The following is a 7,363-nucleotide window of genomic DNA, read 5'->3' as shown; positions in this document are numbered from 1 at the left end:
CCTATCCCCCATTTTTTTCCCTGAAATTTTACTGGTCTGTGATAACCACCCACCATTCTAGATCAGTGACCTTATTTGAGAGATGAGGAAACTGAGACCTAAGAGGCCAAGCAAGCTTTCCCCTTTTTCATTCTAAAAACATAAGAAATACAAACAATAATATCACAGGCATCCAAGTCTTCCTACTCAGAATTGACAGCTACTAAAAGTTTATTATATGTGCTTATCCTGTGTGTTTATTTTAAATTACAAATAGAGTTGAAGCCCCACTTGGCTCCTTCATTCTCTGTCTCAGCCCCTCCCCCCCACTCCCCCAACCCCCAAACCCCACCAGCACTGTCATATGCAACACATGCATCAAAGACCAATATGTGTAGTAGTGTTCAGTGTATGTGTTTCAAAGTTACATAAATGGTATCAGACTGCACATATCATGCTGCCACTTGCTTTTTTTCCCCACTCAACATCATATTTTCAAGGTATATCTGTATAAATATAAACACTCTTTATCATTTCTCTTTAGTATTTATATAAATACTAAAGCTCTGTATACCTGGCTGGTATAACCATTTTACTTTGAAGCACATTTAGGTTGTTTCCAGATGACTTTCCAAGGTCACACAGGAGTCAAATGCCCTTTCCACTGCCGAAGAGCACAGACGCACAGTCACTCCATGGCTGATACAGTTCAGAATACAGAGCTCCACCCGTAGTCACCCCCGGTCCATCTCCCTGGACCCACACTTCTCTGTTCTCCTTACCTCCTGGAGCCCCAGAGATTCAGGGCCAACTCAACTTCACAGTGTGAGTAAAGAGGGTTGCGAAGTAAGGGTCTTTATTCCAAGACAGAAGGCAAAGACACACTTGGGCGCTTCTGGCCTGGACTCAGTTGTTCCAAAGCATGGTTCTGATCATCAGACTCCTTCTAAATGGTCAGCAGAAGAAAAGGCCTGTGGTGGTCGTCAGTGCTGTTCACCAAATACTCTCGTTCTCCCTGCTCAGGGCACACAGCAGGATGTACATCTCTGCAGAGTTACGCATGCCTACGTAACTTGCTTTGTCAAAAAAAAAAGTGAGAGGAAGTAAGCAGTCATTTCCAGGTGGAAGCTTTAGGAGCCAGTGTGCAAATGACTGCATTCTATCTTGCCTCCTGGAATGGCTAGTGGCAGTATTCAGGTTGGTGGCTGCTCTATCAGCTTAGGGCCTGGAGTAAGGACAACACAAAACAGAGCCCCTGGGCTTCCCTGGTGGTGCAGTGGTTAAGAATCCACCTGCCAACGCAGGGGACACGGGTTCGAGCCCTGGTCCGGGAAGATCCCACATGCCACGGAGCAACTAAGCCCGTGCGCCACAACTACTGAGCCCGCACGCCTAGAGCCTGTGCTCTGCAACGAGAGAAGCCACCGCAGTGAGAAGCCCGTGCACTGCAATGAAGAGTAACCCCCGATAGCCGCAACTAGCGAAAGCCCGTGCACAGCATCAAAGACCCAATGCAGCCAAAAATAAATAAAAATAAAATAAATAAATTGAAAAAAAACAAAAACAGAGCCCGTCACAGCCCCACAGTGGGTGTCTTAAGCCACTGTCTTGGGGTTGTTTGCCACTGCAGCATAACCTGGCCAATCCTGTCTGTTACAGGGCTGTGTCTGGGGAGCCCCTGTTGCTGTGAGCCTGTCCTTCTGTTAAACATGTGTTTGCAGACTCCAAGCCCTCTGATTTCCCAGGAACGTGCTGCAGAGGAAACACAGGTACTCCTTGGGGGCCCTATTGGAATAAAGAACTTCAGCAGTGAGAAAGCAAGGGATTCTCAATCCTTATAAAAGGCACTCTGTTACACAACAGAATGATAGCCTGAAAGTGTCATTTCCTAGCTGATGTGCTTGGGCTGGTGGAGGATTGAACAAGGTACATACGTCAGTTACCTGGCACAGCCCCTGGTACGTGGTGAACTCTGGGCAAATGCCTGGGCGGCAAAGATGCTCCATGAAGCCTCATCGTTAATAGCAAAGAATTAGAAACTAAGTATCTAACAATAGGGGAAATCGTTTAATTATGCAGTGTCCATGTACTACTAAGCAGCCAAAAAGACGGGAAAGGGGAAGGAGGTAAAACCATGTATTGTCCATAATTACAGACTATCAGGTGAAAAACGCAAGTTATCCAACAGTTTGGTTGGAGACAGACAGACTTGGGTTTGAGTCTCAGCTCTCATAGCTGTGTGTCTTAACTGCTCTAAGCTTCAGAGACTGACAGTATTAGGAGCTCCATAAATGTGAGCTATTGTCAGTACTTTACTGTTACCACTATTAATAACAAACCTATGGGTGAACATTGGCAGAGTACCTGACTCCTTTTATCATCACTCTGTTATCCAGTATTTCATCGACCCAATGACCCTGTGAAGTTGATCTTAATCCATTTTATACGTAAAGACACGGAGGCTCAGAGAAGTTAAGCCAACTGCCCAGTCCCCAAATCATTAATAGGGGAGTCAGGATTTGAATCCAGTTCTGCCTGGTTACAAGGTTCATACTCCTTAGCCACTGCACCCTGCTGGCACCTGGAGCAGATAACAAACTTTCAGTGTCATGGGATCATAGCTCTTTGTTTCTGATGGAGTCAGCCTGGGACACTGCTGGAACCACACCCCCAAGGGGACCCCACAGGCAGGTCCAGATAAAATGAAGCCATTGGATGAGCAGCTCTCAACTTTTTGGTGTTCGCAGCCCAGTTTGAATACTGGATTTGATTTGAAATCCAGAGTCTTCCATACGGTAGGAAACAAATGGGCAATGATGACCACTATGATAGCCTGCCTCCAAGATGGCCCCATGATCTTCACCTCCTGGTATTCACGTCCTTGTGTGGTGCCCTCGCACACTGAGAAGGGCTGACCTGTGTAAGCAACAGGTTATTCAGGAAACAATGTTGTGTGACTTCTGAAGCTAGGTATAAAAGACAACGTGGCTTCCATCTTGCTGTCCCTTGCTCCGGGGAAAGCCTACCTCCATGGTGTGAGGACACTCAAGCAGCCCTATGGAGAGGTCCACATGGTGAAGAACTGAGGCCTCCCACCAACAGCCATGTGAATGAGCCATCTTGGAAGCAGATCCCCCAGTTCCAGTCAAGCCTTCAGATGACTTCAGACCTGGCTGACATCTAGACTGCAACTTCATGAGAGACTCCAAGCCATAGCCTACATAGCTAAATCATTCCTGCATTCCTGATCCACAGGAACTACAAAATAATATTTGTTTTAAGCCACTCAGCTTTGGGGTAATTTGCTACATAGCAATAAATACACCATCATAGTACAATGAAAAACAATGCCTTGAATATCTTTAAAAGAAAACAAAACAGTTACCAGATGACTCTGTCCCCTTTGGCACATGTGTCGGAAGAACTAACCCTTCCACAAAGGCCATCCTCTCTTATATACTCACCTGGCCTTGTTCTCACAGCTTCTGGTAAACACACCATCTTTCTTTGGCACCAGCTTTAAAATGGGCCTCCCATCTGTCCTGTGACTTGTAGCAAGTTAACACCTTTCTGTACCTTCCTACAATCCAATTCAAACAAAAAGCACTGGAACAATATACACCATGGCTTGTAACAAAAATAAACTTTATGCGCTAGTAAAAGCTTGGCAACTCCTCTTAGAGGTCATGAGACCACAGCCCACTATGTTAGGTGATTTCATCAAAAGCTGAAAAAGGAAACTTCACCCATTTTGAGCCAAACCCCTCCTTCTGTTCCGACCCTCACTGCCTTCTTCTCTGGGCCTCTCAAATTCCCCGGGGGCCCCTCAGCTGGAGAGGAGCCCTTCCTTCCTGCGGTAAAATCTGCTTTCAGCGGAGAAGCTCAGGGCAGTGAGGCTTTGCAGTAACAGCACTTTGGTTCTGGTTCATTTTAGCTCTGTCACCTTGGGTAAGTCACTTACCATTGTACCTGAACTTTCTCTTCCCTGCTGAGGCTAACAACAGCACCTTCCTGCAGAGCTGCTGAAGGGATCAAATGAGAAAAGAATTGTGCAGGGCTTAGCACAGTGCCTTGCAATTAGTAACTGCTCATGTGCATTTCATTGTTAATGAAGGATAACAACAGTAATGGTAGCTGTTATTTATTTATTTTTAAACTTTTTTAACATCTTTATTGGAGTATAATTCCTTTACAATGGTGTGTTAGTTTCTGCTTTACAACAAAATGAATCAGCTACATATATACATATGTCCCCATATCTCCTCCCTCTTGCGTCTCCCTCCCTCCCACCCTCCCTATTCCACCTCCAGGCGATCGCAAAGCACCGAGCTGATCTCCCTGTGCTATGCGGCTGCTTCCCACTAGCTATCTACCTTACGTTTGGTAGCGTATATATGTCCATGCCTCTCTCTCTCGCTTTGTCACAGCTTACCCTTCCCCCTCCCCATATCCTCAAGTCTGTTCTCCAGTAGGTCTGTGTCTTTATTCCTGTCTTACCCCTAGGTTCTTCATGACATTTTTTTTTCCTTAAATTCCATATATATGTGTTAGCATACGATATTTGTCTCTCTCTTATTAAGGGCTTACTACAGGCCTAGCATCTTTTAGTGTACTACTGTCTCATTTCATCCTGCCAGATTGGGCTTCTTAAGATCCCCATTTTCAAAATGAGGAAAGCTAAGGCACAGACAGATGAAGTGCCTTGCTCAAGACCACACAGGTGCAGGCGATGAGGCTTCAGAACCCTTACCCTTGACCACGTGGCTCTGCAGCCTCCCAAGAGGACTGGATATAGGACCCTGTAAATATCAGGAATACTGCAGGGATTGGAGACTAGGAGAGACGGTGCAGTGAAGGAACACATAGCTAAGAGGCAAAGAGAGTTTCCTGAGTGGCAGAGTCAGGCATGACTCTGTGGAAGCAGAAGGCCTCTGCAGGTGTTATCACTTGTGTCTTGTCTGTAACTGGAGTCTGGGCCTGGACATGTGATCGTCCTGCTGATGGCTCTGCCTCGCCCCTCCTGAGCACCTGCTCTGGCCACAGCATAGCAGGTGCTCATTAAAATTGGGTTCTGCTGGTGGAAAAAGTCAGGCTGTTTTATTTGCAAAGTTGAAACAGCATAAATATGAGAGTGTTACCTGGGACCAGCTTTGGCCCAACTCTGTAGCACTGATTCCTCACTGAACCAGGAAGCAAACTTGCAGAACCAGCATCGTCTACAGCTTGGGGCCCTCTTCTTCCTGGCTCTGACCCAGGGAATCCCTGTGACTCAGATGATAATAATAAGAGCCGTGGAGGTGCTGAGCCCTGTGATTTCTGTGGCTGGGACTCAGAGAGGTTGAGTTGTTGGATAAGGTAGCCCAGCTAGTTAACATTCTGTTTGACTGTGACAGAGGCCGGGTGCTTCCTGTGTGCAAGTGATCACTGTGAAAGGAGAGGGACTGCTGAAGCCACCGGACAGGGTACAGATGGTGCAGCCCTTCAGAAAACATTTATCCAGGGAGGCAGGATAGTCTAGCGCACTGGTTCTCAATCAGGGGTGTGTGTGTGTGTGTGTGTGTGTGTGTGTGTGTGTGTCATTTTATCCCCAGGGGACATTTGGAAATACCTAGAGACATTTTGGTTGTCACAACTGGAATAGGAGGTGCTACTGGCATCTAGTGTTCAGAGACCAAGGATGATGCTGAACATCCTACAGTGCACAGGGCAGCCCCACAGCACTGAACTATCAACTCTCCGGCCCCAAGTGTCAGTAGTGCCGAGGTTGTGAGACCCTGCCTGGTCCAGCAGTTGAGAGGGCATGCAGCCCTTGGAGTTGGAGGCACCCTTACTAGCTGTGTAACCAGGAACAGGCACTTCACCTCCTCAGTGGCCCCCTCTGTAACATTGGGGATACTAAGCTGAGCCAATGCCTGTTCACAGCTTTTGGGGGACAGGCACACAGTAAGTGGTCCATAATGTTGCTTTTTTTTTTTTTATTGGAGTACAGTTGATTTACAATGTTGTGTTTCAGGTGTACAGCACAGTGATTCAGTTATATATATTCATATATTCATTCTTTTTCAGATTTTTTCTCACGTAGGTTATCACAGAATATTGAGTTCCCTGTGCTATACAGTAGGTCCTTGTTGGTTATCTATCTTATACATAGTAGTGTGTGTGTGTTAATCCCAAGCTCCTGATATAGCCCCCTGCCCCACGTTTCCCCTTTGGTAACCATAAGTTTATTTCGATATCTGTAAGTCTGTTTCTGTTTTGTAAATAAGTTCATTTGTATCATTTAAAAAAAGTTAGATTCCACATATGAGTGATATATGATATTTGGCTTTCTCTGTCTGACTTCACTTAGGATGATAATCTCTAGGTCCATCCATGTTGCTGCCATTGACATTATTTCATTCTTTTTTATGGCTGAGTAATATTCTATTGTATATATGTACCACGTCTTCTTTGCCCATTTCTCTGTCAGTGACATTTACGTGGCTTCCATGTCTTGGCTATTGTAAATAGTACTGCAGTGAACATTGGGGTGCATATATCTTTTTGAATTATGTTTTTCTACAGATATATGCCCAGGAGTGGGACTGTTGGGTCACATGGTAATTCTATTTTTAGTTTTTTTGTTTTTTTTAATAAATTTATTTATTTATTTACTTTTGGCTGTGTTGGGTCTTTGTAGCTGCGTGTGGGATTTTCTCCAGTTGCAGTGAGTGGGGGCTACTCTTTGTTGCGGTGAGCGGGCTTCTCATTGTGGTGGCTTCTCTTGTTGCGGAGCACGGGCTCTAGGCATGCGGGCTTCAGTAGTTGTGGCACGCAGGCTCAGTAGCTGTGGCACGTGGGCTCTAGAGCGCAGGCTCAGTAGTTGTGGTGCACGGGCTTAGTTGCTCCGCAGCATGTGGGATCTTCCCAGACCAGGGCTTGAACCCGTGTCCCCTGCTGGCAGGCAGGTTCTTAACCACTGCACCACCAGGGAAGCCCCTATTTTTAGTTTTTTAAGGAACCTCCATACTGTTCTCCATAGTGGTTGTACCAATTTACATCCCCACCAACAGTGTAGGAGAGTTCCCTTTTCTCCACACCCTCTCCAGCATTTATTGTTTGTAGACTTCTTTTTATTTTATAAATTTATTTATTTTAGTTATTTATTTTTGGCTGTGTTGGGTCTTTGTTGCTGCGCACAGGGTTTCTCTAGTTGCCGTGAGCGGGGGCTACTCTGTTGCGGTGTGCGGGCTTCTTATGGCGGTGGCTTCTCTTGTTGCAGAGCACGGGCTCTAGGCTCACGGGCTCCAGTAGTTGCAGCACACAGGCTCAGTAGTTGTGGCTCTCAGGCTCTAGAGCACAGGCTCAGTAGTTGTAGCGCACAGGACTTAGTTGCTCTGCAGCA

This window comes from Orcinus orca, chromosome 3 (assembly GCF_937001465.1).
Source record: "Orcinus orca chromosome 3, mOrcOrc1.1, whole genome shotgun sequence".
Lineage (NCBI taxonomy): Eukaryota > Metazoa > Chordata > Mammalia > Artiodactyla > Delphinidae > Orcinus > Orcinus orca.
This window is presented reverse-complemented; position numbering follows the sequence as displayed.